This window comes from Miniopterus natalensis, chromosome X (assembly GCF_054644295.1).
Source record: "Miniopterus natalensis isolate mMinNat1 chromosome X, mMinNat1.hap1, whole genome shotgun sequence".
Classification (NCBI taxonomy): domain Eukaryota; kingdom Metazoa; phylum Chordata; class Mammalia; order Chiroptera; family Miniopteridae; genus Miniopterus; species Miniopterus natalensis.
The window spans coordinates 22,826,924-22,843,269 of NC_142103.1; the positions used below are offsets into that span (position 1 = coordinate 22,826,924).

General features: G+C 35.7%; 1 protein-coding gene across 1 annotated transcript in view; it reads right to left on the reverse strand.

Moving 5' to 3' along the window:
- The window catches only part of RTL9 (retrotransposon Gag like 9), a 129,566-nt gene extending 117,027 nt beyond the window's left edge, over positions 1-12,539 (reverse strand). Inside the window, exon 1 of the mRNA XM_016198253.2 lies at positions 12,381-12,539. The gene's annotated coding sequence lies outside the window, so the exon portion shown is untranslated. The remainder of the gene's footprint in view (positions 1-12,380) is intronic.
- Positions 12,540-16,346: the final 3,807 nt, after the last annotated feature.

The window sequence follows — 16,346 nt, forward strand, 5'->3', positions numbered from 1 at the left end:
AACCAAAGAAGTTATATGCATATATGCATAACCCATGGACACAGTCAATAACGGGGTGAAGGCCTGGGGAGGGGGTGGGAGCAACATGGTGGGGGTCAATTGGGGGGGAAAATGGGACACCAGTAATACTTTCAACAATAAAGATAAATTTAAAATAAATAAATAAATAAAATGATTAAACACAGAGCAATTAAAGAAAAGCTGAGGAAAACAACCAATGCATTTATGGAGAGAATATTAAAACCATACCTCAATATAGACAACTCAGATTAAGATAATAAATATATTTGTGCTATCAGTTTTATCATAATATATCCTTTAGATTCAGTATAGAACTAAAAGCTCTAAAATGTTTTGTTTTCACATTGATTCTACATTTTACTGAAATATATTCATTTGTTTGATGTCTTTTCAAAGCAATTTTTCTTACCTTACTTCATTTGGTCTCATAAAAACCTTGTAAGTTAGAGGAGGAAAAAGATTATCTTTCCTTTATAAAAGTATAAATTAAAGGTATAAAGTGGCCAAGTAAGTTACCAACAACACCAAATTAGAATTGAAGCAGTGAAATTTGTTTCACACCACTTCAGTACAAAAATATCACATTTTTTTAATATCCCTACAATAAATGAAAACTGCTCTGAGCCTTCTACTTTTCCAGCTGGCTAAAAATGCAATCTCACTCATGTTTTTTATTTATTTTTAAATATATTTTTATTGATTTGAGATAGAGAGAGAGGAAGGGAGAGGAAGAGAGAAACATTGACCAGCTGCCTCCTGCACATCCCCTGCTGGGGATCAAGCCTGCAACCCAGGCATATGCCTTGACCGTGAATTGAACCAGTAACCTCTCAGTGCATGAGACAAAGCTCAACCAACAACCGAGGCACACCAGCCAGGGTTTACTTATGGTGTTTAGAGGCCATCCCTTGGTTAACGTTGCTAAAAGCACTAGGAAATCATACACATCCCAGAACTTTTAGGGCAGGCTCTTTGTATTTTGTCCATACTGACATGTTTATCATGCAAATACTCAAGGCCCCTTGTAGATAGACATGTCAGCTGCTTCTGTGCCACCCTTGGACATTGGCAGGAAGTGTCTTTGGCAGCCTCGTGGCCTAGTATCCAGCGTCTTTTAAGTGTACCATGCAGCCATTCTCCTTTGAGATCTTGCCTCTTCTTAGGGGCACTTAGAGGGAACAAAGGGACCTGCCAGCATGGATCAGCAGTTGAGCATTGACCTATGATCCAAGAGATCGTGGTTCGATTCTTGGTCAGGGCACATGCCTGAGTTGACTTCAATTCGGCACATTTATTCAACACACACAATACTCCTACTACTGTACTATGTATTATCTGGCACATGTAAGAAGAGAAATGTATGATCTTTGTCTTTGAAATCTAAGGAAATGAATCCACAATATGGTCTTTGACAATCTGTTGCTGGTAACTTTCATATCGCACTACCCAAGGGGCTAGGATTTTCTTTTCCGAACATTATGCCCTTTTTAAAGAGTACTTTCTTTTCTTTTCTCTTTTTTTTCTTTTCTTTTCTTTTCTTTTTTCTTTTCTTTTCTTTTTTCTTTTCTTTTCTTTTCTTTTCTTTTTTTTTCTTTTCTTTTCTTTTCTTTTCTTTTCTTTTCTTTTCTTTTCTTTTCTTTTCTTTTCTTTTCTTTTCTTTTCTTTTCTTTTCTCTGTTCTGTTCTGTTCTGTTCTCCCCCTTCTTGTTTTCACTCAAGAATAATTCTATGCTAGTCATGGGGCCAGGGATTTAAAAAGATAACACTGTCCCTGCTCTCAAGAAATAGAAACTAGGTGGAGGAAGAGAATAGGCTTACAATATCAGAATGACCTGATAGAGGAGGCACTATTTAACTAATGACATAAAGGATGAGTTGGAGTTTACTAGAAAAAAAATAGGGAAGAAAATTCCAGAAAGAAGTAACACCATGGGCAAAGAAGAGAATAAATTCCCTAAAATAAAAATAGGGCAGTGAAAGGACATAACATGCTTAAGAAACTGTCAATAATCTTATTAATGTACAAAGTTTGTTTGGGATAATGGTGAAACACAAGGCTATGGAGCTAGTCTAAGGTGTGACTGAAAATGTCCCTATATGCAATGCTAAAGAGTTTGGGATTTTTCTTAAAGGCAATGAGAAACTAACCAACGGTTCACATAGGGAACTGACAAAATCAGAACAGCATTTTTTTAATGCTCCTTCTGACAGATACAGAGGATGGACTGGATCTGGGAGAGACTGGATACAGAGAGAGTAACCAGGTGGCTTTTAGTGAAAATTGATTAAATAAGGCAATGGAAGTGAAAATGGATTTAAGGTAATATTGATGGAATAAATGTAAGAGGTGAGAGATAAATGAGAGTTAAAAATTACTCCCAGGCCTGGGTAATCAGGTAGATGGAGGTGATTTTAACCAAAATAGGAAATACACAAGAGGATCAAGGTTGTGTATAATGAGCTATGTTTTAGATATGTTGAATTTCAGGTGTATTTGGGATATCCAGGTGAAACTGCCTAATGAGTTGATTGAAAAGACAGCCTGCAACTTGGTTAGTGAAGTCAGGGTTTGAGTTAGAGATTTAGAAGTCGTCAGAATACAGGTGTTGAATTGACTGATGGCAATGAATATAGAGCAAAACAAAAGGCTGAGGATAGGGGCTTGAGGGACGGCAGCAAGAGTAAGAAAAGGCTCCAATAGAGACTTAGAGATGCAGCAATCAGATGAAGGCTGGAAGAGAAAGGTATCCTAGAAGACACAGGAGAGAGGTCCTGGAAGGTAGGGGTGGTGTTGTATAAGAAGTACAGAGTAGAGGTCAGATAGCACAAGGACTGAAAGGGCCACCATGAATTGGGCAATTGGGACATGGCTTTTGCTGGAGTAGTAGTAAGAGCATAAGCCAGACCATTGTGGTTTGAGTGTTTAAGAGGAGGTAAGGAAGAGGGAAACAGTATATGAAGCTTATTCTGTCAAGAAGGCTGTCAGTAAATGGAAAGTGAGAAATAAGATTGCAGCACAGTAAGCAAAGTTAAAAGAAAGATTGTTTAATGTGGGAGAATGTTTATGGAGAGTGAAAGTAGAGCTATGAGAGAAGAGAAAGATAATGCATGAAGCTGAGTCTCAGACAAGTCAGGGGTGGATGAGTTCTGGTCCAGTACTTCTCAAGTTATCTGTGACAATCAGCTTATAAAATTTCCAATCTGTCACAGATTGGTACTTCTGTAAAATATTATAAAAATGAATTACTAGAAAAATTTCAGTGAAAAACAAAGACATTCAAAATATGAGCCCCATTTTTCATTGTTAGGTCCAATAAACATATAATTACTTTATCAGATTGCTAGAAAAGTTTCTAAATTCTTACTCCCAATTTCAGTATTTATGTTGTTGTGGATCAGTATCAAACAGTTTGAGGATTGGAAGGAGTCCACCACTATACTTGAAGTAACACTATTCTAGACCATGGGACATGGAAAGAGGGGGGAAAGAACCCTCCTTTCAAGAGAGAAGAAGTAAGTAAGAAAGAATGGGAGAATAGAGACAACATTTAGGAGTGGGATGAAGGAGAGTTGAGGTAATTCCCACTTGAAAATCATTTTTGTGTGTGTAATGAAGTAGGAAGCTTGACCTTCAGAAATGAATAAAGGATGCAGGGGATGGGGTGGGAGGATTGAAGGAGTGCAGTAATGGGTTGAAACAGCTGCTGTGGGAAATGAGAAATGGAAATTAATAATGATGAAAAGAAAAAAGAGTTATAAAACAATAGAGAGAAGGGCCAGCTGGTGCTGGAAATCATAAATTTGTTATGGAGTTCAATTTTGTGATTTTTCCCCCAGCAGTTTTGCAGTCTCAGGACAGGGCTGTAGAAACATATGGTGGGGTTCTGGTAACATGGTTGACTAGGTGTGCAAACCGACTCTCCCATGGAAAACAACTAAAAATGTTGGGTAAAATTCAACAAACACCTTCTTTAAAGTATCAAAAATCTGGAAAGGTAGTAAGGAATTATGAGCCCACGTCTAAGTGAAGGCAGATTGATGAAGTTACTTCTTTGAGAACATTTGCTGAACTTAATTTAAACTTCAGGGAACAAGCCGTAAGCAATGTGAAAACACAGTCAAGGGCCCACTCAAGGGGGGAGTCTAATAATGTTCCTCCCCAGATAAAACTGGAATGACAAGGAGCTAAGCCATCAGTGTACCAGTGAATGAGAAATAACCCCCCCCCCCCCACACACACAATAAGACTTTGAGGAAAGTAACCTTGGTACTGAATGGAGGGGGAGGCACCTGCCTGAGAGATTGTAAATACAATCTTGTCTAATAATAATTTGCAGCTTAAATTCACATTACCACGTGCTCCAAAATACCTCAAGCTCTGAATTTAGTTTAAAGTAGACCGAGAATGGTAGTGCCACCAGGTACCTGGCAGAATGTAAATCCTCTCTGCAAGAACCCACTCTCCTGCTAAATCTCAAAATATCTCCACAAACACTTTTTCAAAGAAATAAGAATATCTAATTAAAATCACTAAGCACACAACAACAAAAAAGCACCATGTGTAAGACAAATAGGAAGTTCAAATGAGATAGATTAGAATTCAAATATATAAGTAACTATATTTAAATAAAAAATGGGCTAAATACTTGTGTTAGAACATAGCCAGATTAAATTTTAAAACTCCAACCATATGCCATTTCAATAGCTACATTTAAAACATAAAATACAAAAAGTTTGACAGTAAAAGGATGAAAAAAGACACTTCACACAAATTCTAACCAAAAGAAAGCTGGTACTACTATATTAGTATCAGACAAAATAGTTTTTGAGGCAAAAAAAGCACTACTAAAGATATAGAGAGTCATTTCTTTTTTATAAAAATACAGCCCCCCCAAACAGGATTGTTAAATTTGCATGAATAGCCTTAGGAGAAATAGACAGGTCCATATCATAATGAGAGATTTTAACACACTGCTCCCCATAATTGATAGAACAAAAACCAATACATATCTACAAGATTTGAATAAGAATAACACAACAAAATTGACCTAATATTGTATAGAACACTAAACCCAACAGTTGCAGAATACGTATTCTTTTCAAGCCCACATAGAACATTCATCAAAACCGGTTTAAGTAACTGATATGACAATATACTGGGTCATAGAGCAAAGGATTAAAATAATACAAATGACATTCTAATATCACAATACAATTAAGCTAGAAATCAACAAAATGATAACTAGAAAAACCACATATATTTTAAAATGTAAAAGCATACCTTTGAAAAACATGAATCAAAAAAGATATCATATTGGAAACTGTAAAATATTTTGAACTGAATTAAAATGAAAATACTACATATAAAACTTGTGGGATGCAACTAAAGCAATACATAGAGGGAAAGCTATAACCTGAAATGCTTATATCTTTAAAGAAATAAAGGATGAACATGAAAGAGCTAGGCATCTATCTTAAGGATCCAGAAGAAGAACAACAAAATGAAGAAAACAGAAGGAAAGAAAACATGCTGAAGTTGATTCAGGATCAGAGGTTGGCAGAGGAGATGTGGTCAAAGGTAATAAGTATAAGGGAAATTGAGGAAGCCAGTGAAAGTGTGGTCGAAATGATTTATAATGGGTATCAAGCTAAGAAGAGAAGGGGGTAAAGTAAAGGTGGGGCAAGGAGGAGATGTCAGGAAGATTGGAAAATAGCGATTGGCCTATGGACATGAAGTCGCAAAGACATGAGATCACAAAGCAATTTAATAGGAGTAAGGGAGTAAGAGGGGTGAGTTTCTGATTAGCATGGAATTTTAATGTTAAAGATTTTATATGTGAAACAGTTCTAAATGAAGAAAATGTTTGGCATGTGTTCATGTAAGTGTGTTGCTAAAATATGTGGCCATATAAGTGGGTTGCTAAAATGGATTGCTTAATTATCTTTTTATAAGTCTTTCTATTACTCTGAGTTGGTTTGTAAGACCTTACAGGATAGGAAACTACCTTACTCATCTCTACATCCCTACTATGGGGTCAGGAACACAGTGGATGCTTGACAAATGCTTGTCTACCCTGATATAGGCACTATGCTAAGACTGCATACACATTATTTAATCCTTACAATAATTTTGTAAGGTGCATACTGATATGTAATTCCAGAGAAAAGGAAAGTGAGGTTAAGTAACTTGCTTGAAATTGTAAAATGAATGAATAGGTGCTGTGCTCAAAGTCTGAGAGTAGATGTTTACTACAGCCCCAGACAAGATATGCCCAAAGCAACTATGAGGCTCTATTGTGATTCTGGTGAGCAAAATTTGGCTAAAGTAGTAAAATATCACAACATCAAAATTCCACTGGAACTTCAAGGCTAGTCTATAAAATGCATGTCCTTCCTCTTTGCCCCTCAACTGTCTACTTCTCTCACCCCTTCATTCTTCAACCACCACCAAAGCCCAGGTATTTGTTGACTGTCTTCTCCCTGTGCTCAACATTTCCATCTAGCTCAGTTTCCTGTTTCCTGGTGGATCCTATCTTATCATTATCCCTATTTATAAGACTAAAACTGAATAAAAATTGATGCTTTGATACCTCAGTATTTGTGTTTTCAGGATAGAACTGTTTCTGGGTTAATTCATCTGTCTAAGAATTGCTTGTAGGTATACTTCACTGAAGACTTTCTAATGATGATCATCAAAGAAATAATACTAATCATGATAATAATGACAACTACTTATAATAGCTCTAGAAACTATCCATAATGAAAGAAAAGCCCTTCTTTGACCCAACATTCCTCTCTGGCTACCCCCTAGTTTCTCTGTTCCTCTTGGGAGCCAAATGTTTCAACAGAATTGTCTGTCTAACCTATCTGCAATTCCTCACCTCCGTATTCACTTTTCAATTCACTCTTGTCTGGCTTATGGCCCCTCCACTTCAATGAAGCTACTCACATTATTGCAATAAGTACCCTCCATATTACCAAATCCAAAAGACATGTCTCTATCTACATCTTACTTGAATTCCTGGCAGCATTTGACATAGTTAACCATCCCCTTTACCTTAAAATATTTTCTTCTTCAGATATTGTGACACAACACGACTGGGTCTCCCACTCCCATGCCCATCTCACTGGCTGCCTTTGTTTAGTCTATTTTGCAGATTTCCTCTACTACTGTGGTACATCAGGACTGAATCCTGGGCCTTCTCTTTTTTCTTTATATTCCTCTTTATGTCATCTCATCCAGACCATGGCTTCTACTACCACCTATATGCCGATAAGTCCCAAATTTATTTTTTTAGTAAAGACTCCTATTTGAGCTCATAATATTTGCATATTTGACTCTCTACTTGACATCTCCATTTGTATATCTATCAGGTACCTTAAACTTATTATGTCAAAAACTCTTGATATCCCCCCAACCAGATCCTGCCCCTATATTCTCCATCCCAATATGTCACCAACACTTAATTAATTACTTAAACCAGAAATATAGGCATCATACTTAATTCTTTTCTTTTCCTCACCTCAACAACATATCTATAAGTAAGTCTTACTGACTCTATCTCTAAAGTTTATATAGACTATCTCCCTTCAGTTCATCATAACTGTTACTACATAGGTCCAGGGCTATCCTAGATTATGAAAGTTTCCCGACTGGTCCGATTGAACCCTTCAATGTCTTCCCATCTGGCTCTTTGAATAAAAGCCAAATTCTTTATTTTGTGATGCATGAGATACTCTTGCTCTGCAATAAGTAAATAGAAGACTTGAACAATAATATACACCAACTAAACCCAACATATATCTATAGAGCATCCCACCCAATAATAGTAGAATATGTAATCTTCTCAAGTGTATGTGGAACATTCTCCAGGACAGGTTATATGCTAGGCCAAAAAATAAGCCTCAAAACACTTAAAATGATTGAAATCATACAAGGCATGTTCTCTCCCACAAAGAAATGAAAGTAGAAATAAATAACAGAATGAGTTTCAGAAATTCACAAATATGTGGAAATTAAACAAAACACTTCTAAATAACTGATGGGTCAAAGAAAAAAATCACAAGATAAATTAGAAAATATTTGCAATGAATGAAAGCAAAACTACAACATACCAAATTTATGGGATGCAGCTAAAGCAGTGCTTAGAGAGAAATTTTATAGCTGTAAGAACTGTATTAAAAAAGAAATATCTCAAAAGTATCTCAAATCAATATCCTAACCTTCCACCTTAAAAAACTGGAAGGGCAAACTAAACCCAAAGCAAACATAGTAAAGTAAATAATAAAGATTAGAGCAGAAATAAATGAAATGGAAAATAGAAAAACAATAGAGAAAATTAATGAAGCAAAGGTTGATTGTTTGAAAAGAACAGCAAAATTGGCAAGCCTTTAGTTAGACTGACCAAGAAAAGAAGAGAAAACTCAAATTAGTAACATCAGAAATGTAAAGTGTAAAGGGGGACAAATATATGGTGATGGAAGATTATTAGACTTTGGGTGGTGGCACACAATGCAATATACAGATAATGTATCATAGAAATGTACACTTGAAACCTATATAATCTTATTAACCAATGTCACTCAAATAAATTTAATTTTTGAAAAATGAAACAGGGAATATTACTACAGAATTTATAGAAATAAAAATTAGAAAAGAATATTATAGACAATTGTATGTGAACAAATTAGATAATTTAGTTGATATGGAAAAATTCCTAGAAACACATAAACTACAAAAACTAACTCAAAATAATGTGAATTATAATAGACATATAGCAAGTAACAAGATCGAGTCAGTAATTAAAAAAAATCACCCAATAAAGAAAAGCCCAGGACCAGATGGCTTCACTGGTGAACTCTGCCGCACTTTTAAAGAATTAATTCCCAATTTTTCTCAAACTTATCCAAAATACAGAGGAGGAAGAAAAGTTCCCACTCTTTTTATGAGTCCAGTATTATCCTGAAACCAAAACCAGACAAAAACACCACAAGAAAACTTAAACCTATATTTCTTACAAAAATAGATGCAAAGATTCTCAACAAAATACTAGTGGATTAACCCATCAACAATAAAAAAAAATTATACGACATGACCAAACGGGATGCATCCCAGGATTGATTGGAAGGTGGTTTAACAACCAAAAATCAATTAATGTAATACACCATTTCAACAGCATAAAGGGCAAAAAAAAAAACCCTTTCATTAGTCACAGAAAAAGATTTGACAAAATCTAACATTTCATGGGGGGGGGGGGGGAAAGCTGCTCACCAAACTAGAAATAGAACAGAACTTCCTCAACCTAATAAAGGGCATGTATAAGAAACCCACAGCTAATATCATACTTAATGGAGAAAGACTAAAAGCTTTCCCCTTGAGATCCAGAACAAGACAGGGATGTCTGCAGCCAACAGTTTTAGTCAACATCATACGGGAGGTTTTAGCCAAAACTATTAGACAACAAAAAGAAATAAAAGGCATCAAGATCGAAAAGGAAGAAGTAAAAATATATATTTGCAGATGACATAATCTTATACAGTATTCCCCCCTTTTCCACCAGTGGATGCCTGGAACTACAGATAGTTTCATGTTTTTTCCTATACATACAACCTTTTCACTTACAAAAAGCACTTTATGGATTCTTTTAGGCATATCAGAGTTGTTATCATTACTATTCTTTTGCTTTGTGGACATTTTTAAGTAAAATAAGGGTTAAACACAAGCACTGTGATACCAGTGCTTGGTATCGATCTGATAACCTAGACAACTACTAAGTGACTAATGCGTGGGTAGCATTTACAGCACTGATACCCTGAACAAAGGGATGTCTCAGGTGGGACAAAGCAGAATAGTGCAAGATTTCATTATGCTACTCAGAATGGCACACAAATTAAAATTCATGAATTGTTTATTTTTGGAATTTTCCATTTAATATTTTTGGTCCACAGTTGACCACTTGTAACTGAAACTTTAGAAAGTGAAAAGAGGGATAAGGGTTGGGCAGACTACTTTATATAGACAGTACTAAGAAACCCAATAAAACCTATTAGAACTAATAAACAAGTTCAGCCAGGTTACAGGATAAAAGTTCAATATACAAAAATTGGTTATGTTTTTATACAATGAAAAATCCAACAACTGAAATTAATAAAATAATTCCATCTACAATAGCATCAAAGGAATAATATTCTTAGAAATAAATTTAACAAAAGTAGTGCAAAATTATACTCTGAAAAGTATGAAATATTATTGAAAGAAAGTAAAATAGACCTTAATAACTGGAGAGAAACCCCATGTTCATGGATTGGAAGACTTAATATTGTTATGGTGTTAATACTCCTCAAATTGGTATACAATCAATGCAACCCCAATCAAAATCACAACTGGCTGCTTTGCAGACATTGACAAGATGATCCTGAAATAATATGGAAATACAAGGGTCCCAAAATAGCTTTAAAAATCTTTAAAAAGAAGAACCAATTTAGAAGACTCACACTTCCCAGTTTCAAAAACCACTACAAAGCTACAGTAATGGAGACAATGTGGTGCTGGCACAAGGACAGACATATAGATCAATGGCATAGAATTGAGGGCCCAGAAATAAACCCTAAACATTTATTTTTGATTGGTTTTTGAAAAGAGTGCCAAGACGTTTCAATGGGGAACAAAGTCTTCAACAAATGTTGCTGGGACAACTGGTTATCCACATGGAAAAGAATGAATTTAGACCCCTTCCTCACACTATATACAAAAATTAACTCATAATGGATCAAATACTGAAATGTAGAAGATAAAACTATGAAACTCAAAAGGAAACATCGGTGTAACTCTTTATGACCTTGTATTTGGCAGCAGATTCTTAGATATAATACCCAAAGTATAAGCAACAAAAGAAAAAATGATAAAGGACTATATTGAAATTAAATTTTTTTGCTTCAAAGGATACTATTAAGAAAGTGAAAAGGCAACCCACAGAATAAAATAAAATATTTTAAAATAATATGTCTGATAAGGGACTAGTGTCCAGAATATATTAAAAATTCCTTTGACCCAATAATAAGACAAATAATTTCATTTTAAAATGGGAAAAGAATTTGAATAAACATTTCTCCAAAAAAGATATACACATGGCTGATAAGCACATGAAAAGATGTTCAACACTGTTAGCCATTAGTGAAATACAAATCAAAACTATGAGATACCACTTTACACCCACTAGGATGGCTACAATATTTTTTTAAAGATAAAAATAAGTGTTGGAAAAGATGCAAAAGAATCGGAACCCTCATACACTGCAGATGGCATTTTAAAATAATGCAGCCAGTTGGGAAACAATCTGGCACTTCCTCAAAAGGTTAAATATGGAGTTACCATATAACTCAGAAATTCCACCAAGAGAAATTAAAACATACATCCACACAAAAACTTGTACACAAATGTTCATTGCAGCATTACTCATGATAATCTAAAGGTGGAAACAACCCAAATGTCAATTGATTAATGAATGGATAAACAAAATGTGGTATATTCATATAATGGAATATTATTAGGCCATACAAAAGAATGGAGTACTAATAGATACTACAACATGGAGGGACCTTGAAAACATTATGCTAAGTGAAATAAGGCAGACACAAAGGAACACATATTGTATGATTTCATTTCTTTGAAATGCCCAGAATAGGCAAATCTATAGAAACGGAAAGTAGATCATTAGTTGTCAAGGTTTAGGGTGGAGGGGGGCATGAAAAGTGACTGCTAATGGGTATGGAGCTTCGTTCTGGGGTCATGAAAGTTTTCCAAAATTATGTTGGTGGTTGCACAACGCTGTGAATATACTAAAAACCATCGAATTGAAACATTTAAGTGGGCGGGCTATATGCTTTGTGAATTATATCTCAATAAAAAGAAGAAACAATCAGAGAAATTTGGGGGAATCATAAAGCAGGGTGTAGCATGGGAAACTTTAAGTCCTTTTAAAAGCCATATGCCACCATGAGTCATCTGCAGTAGAAATGACCGAATGGGGTTTTAGTTAGAGGCCCATCAAGTGGCAAAGAAATCCAGAAATCCTTTTGAGGAACCTGTGGAGGATGCAGACAGAAGGCAGCTGAGGATTAAAAGGCAGCATACTGCCCTGCCGGGCATGGCTCAGTGGTTGGGCATCAACCTATGATCCAGGAAATCGAGGTTCAATTCCTGGTCAGGGCACATGCCTGGGTTTCAGGCTCCATCCCCAGTAGGGGGCATGCAGGAGGCAGCCAACCGATGACTCTCATTGATGTTTCTCTCCTTCTCCCTTCCTCTTTCTGAAATCAATAAACATATATTAAAAAAAAAAAAAAAAAAAGGCAGCATACCTGCCAGGCAGTTGCTGTGGCATCGGGTGAATATCCCCAAAGTCAGGGGCTGGATGGAGGATATGGCTGAAGGTTCTAGGGTTAGCAGGCCACTAGCAGCTGACGTAGGAATCCTGGACAGTGAGTAGGGAGGGACAGCTGAACTTTCTTACACAATCATTGTGCATTACCTACAGTGAAAGAATGAGGCATATATCATGGACATTTAAGCAGTGGATATAGTGAGGCAAAATGAGATAGACTTCAACTAGGATCTAGCAGAGGTTATGGGGTTCACTTACCACCATACATGAGTTTAAAGTGTGCAGGGGTGGGGAACATCCAGTCCACAGGCCGTATATGGTTCATGAAATCATTTGTTCTGGCCCTGCCAAGGCAACCATGGGCTGGACTTGAAATTTAATAAATCTAGGAGCTTTTTTCATAGCTAATTTTTAAGTTGACAATTTTGTATGGCCTGTGAAAGATGTTATAAATATCCAAATGGCCCTTGGCAGAAAAAAGTTTCCCCGCTCCTGTTTTAAATTTTAGATTGAATACAGGTCTCCCCCACTTTTGAAAGTTTGTGTTAAGCCACCGTGTTTTTACGAAAGACCTACATTAGTACCTACTTTCACTAACAGAAATAAATCTGAAGAGGATTTTCACTTTTACAAAAAAGTCCAAAGTGATAATAGAGTTCAGCATTTGTTTCGGATCAGCTATTATAGAGGCAAGGTGCTTCCTGAGCAGCCAGAGTGATACTGTCCAGCTCCTTCCCTTGAAACTACACTCAGCATTTTAGCATCAACCCATCATAAATTTGAACTGTGTCTGTGAGATTTTATGTTTTATCTCAATTTAATCTGTACATCCATTACCAAGATACGTGTACTAAGGTATCAGAAAAACATGAGAGCTCATAAGGTTGTTGTGCTTAGTGTAAAACTGAACATGGTTCTGCTAGTAGCAAAGTAGTCTCTTTCAGATGGCATCCAGGGAAAAGCCTATTGCTTGAGTGGATCGATGGGTGTAGAAAGCATCATGAGTATTTATTGTATTATTCCTTCTTTCGTTAATACTATATGTTAGTGTTATTTGGACTTTTGTGTGATATTTGGTATGATTTGGTAGGTTATTTTTTGGACCTGTGAATGCTCAAAAATTTTTCCATATAAATTAATGATAATTGCTTCTTTGCTTTTCTCCATTTATGCTTACAAGAGTTTTTATAGAAATTCTCTTCTTTGGATAACGGGGAAAACCTGTATTTGCACAAGATACTTTTAATTCAGAGCACATTTTAATATTTTAATTGACAATGTTAATCTTTACTCTGCCCAACCTGCATCTCCAGGCAACTGAAACAAGTGCTCCAGAACACAAGATTAGTTATAGAAGAAGAGCTATACGTTTATAATTAAATTTGGAGGTGGGGCACATTATAGTATATACTGTACATTTTCACACCCCATTACATGCATAGAGGATAGTAGATGAAGTCTTTAAGGAAAAGAGAAATAAAAAAAAAAATAGTCAAGTAATGATTCTCCAAACTGTAGTAGATACCTTCATGTTTTGTTTGCTCAGGACTCCTCTAACTGCCCAAAACAATACTAGTTTCGATTATCTCTGCCCTAAAAAGCTTTCCTTTCCAATCCACAACTAGCTAGCTTTGTTAATTCTTCCACACACAGTATAGATATTAGCATGACTAAATCTCATAAAGGAATTTATATAACTTTGTCTCAAGGAAATAGGTAGTAAAAGACATTCAATTAGTTTGCACTCCAGTTGATGATAGAAGATATAAATGAAACATCTAGAAAATATCCCATAGTAGATCATGGTACTTTGGTTATTAAGGTGTTCATTAGATAAAGAAAGGATTCAGGAGGGAAGGATCTGCTTTGTAATCAGGTAAACAAGGCCGATTTATCAATTTGAATTGAAAAGTAGGTAAAGAATTTCAGTATTTATTCACACATTCATGCAAATAATAAAGGAAACCTCCACCACCATAACCATGTGTTCTATGTGTACAAAGTTAGATCAAAGTGGTAGCTAATAATATTATATTCTGCAGTTCAAGGATGACAGTTGAGAAAGTTTGATGACAGAGGATAAAAATAACACTTGTTTGGACATAAATGGAAGTTTCTTTTCATTGAGTTATATGAACGTTCCTCATATACCCACACCCCCGGGAACCTAAGAAAATAATTTTGCAACACTAACAAGTGTTCATCACCTCATCAAATTATATTTTGCTGAAATGAAAAATAACTATTGTAAACATGTGAACAAATAGAGGTAATGATAAAATAACCAGTAACCATTGGGTTCAATTCCATTTCCCATTTTACCACCTAGTAAATAATGTGCATAGCCTTTGTTCAAGTTGTTTTTTGCAGTTTAAAACAAAGCATTTGACAAGAGTTAGTTCATAGCAATTTAGAAGCAGATGCAGAAGCAGAAATGCTTACAGTTTGAATGTGCTCTGTTGACAAAGAGACTACGGCCTACTTACTTTTTTTATTTAAAAGAAATGTGGAATCTTTAGCTCCCAGCTTGACAGTCAGTTACAAAAAGCAGAAAGCACCTTACCGTTTCCTCAGGAGGGTATTATCACTGCACTTCAGTATCAATACCGGGTAGAAACACATGTGCTCTATCATACTTTGACCTTTACACTTCAAGTCGAAAGAATCCTGAGCAAGGTCAGTTTTTCCCATCCAGTGTGCACTTTGTGTAGATGTAAAAAAACCAAAACATTTTCACAGAATTGGATTTGTGAATTTCATTGTTGTTTGAATGAAATATATTTATTTCTATGCTGTGACTTTGCAAGAAAACAAGGACAGGAGAGGCATTTCCTCAAAGGCTAAAAGAAGGCATTACCACCACCATCAGTACTTGCCAGGGGATTTGCAAAGCATCTTGAGGCACAAAGTTAATATGGAAGATAAGCCAGGCTCAGGAGAAGTTAACACAGAGAAAAGGGTTGCAGTGTTCACCACTCCCCGTACCCCACTTTAGAAAGCCAATACAACACAGTACTTCAGATAGTAACTCCTAGTGGTCAGGTAATGATTTATTTTCTGCAATGTTCATGTTTGGGTTTGTCTATTTCCTTTATGATTGTAAGGTTTGGAATTAGAATTTAAAATCCTTGCAGGGAAAGCTGTTTTGTAATTCAGCTGGGACGTCTTTATCTTAGGGTTTCCCATTGCATCAGTCCCTTAGCCTGGCATGATAGCCATGATAGTGCTTTGTCTTTTAGATAAAATGTAGGACTAAGGACATGGCTACTGGTGCTTATTAAAGATTCCTTGCTATTTTCATGAGAGTAGGGGTATTAAACTCTTGTCTACCAGCCAAATTCTAAATTAGGAGATTACATACTGCTCTCCTAAATTCCCCTAGCAGAAGTACCCATCCATGGTATCCTACTTTGCTTCCTGTAGTAAATTGTAGCATGATGTCATTAAATGGCATTGGTTTTCTACTCTTAGTAGAGTGACAAGTAAATTGGTACCTATTGTCTGATATTGTATTTGACTAAGTTTCAAACAAATTAAAGGGTAGGCTTTGATAGTTAAGGATAAAGTATAAAATAAAAACAAAACACCCTAACAGTATACCAGTTGCTGTGGAACATTTTTATTTTTGAGATAAAACATGAATTTCAGTTTGTTTTTTGTTTGTTTGTTTATATTTAGCTTGTGGAGCATTTTTTAAAACCAATCTGCTTTCTCTTGTGCAACATAGACAAAAAAGAATTAATGCTTTTTCTTTTCTTTTTTTTTTTTTTTAACTCTACTAGTGGTTCACAAGAATTGTTATTTGCCTCAAACAGGCTAGTTCTAACAGTGATGACGAAATTTGAGAGGATGAGATCACATACCAGAAAACAGTTAACTCATCTCTTTTGTCTTTAGGTTGCATGTAACCATTCTAGATAGTTGATCTATTTCATAAAATCTT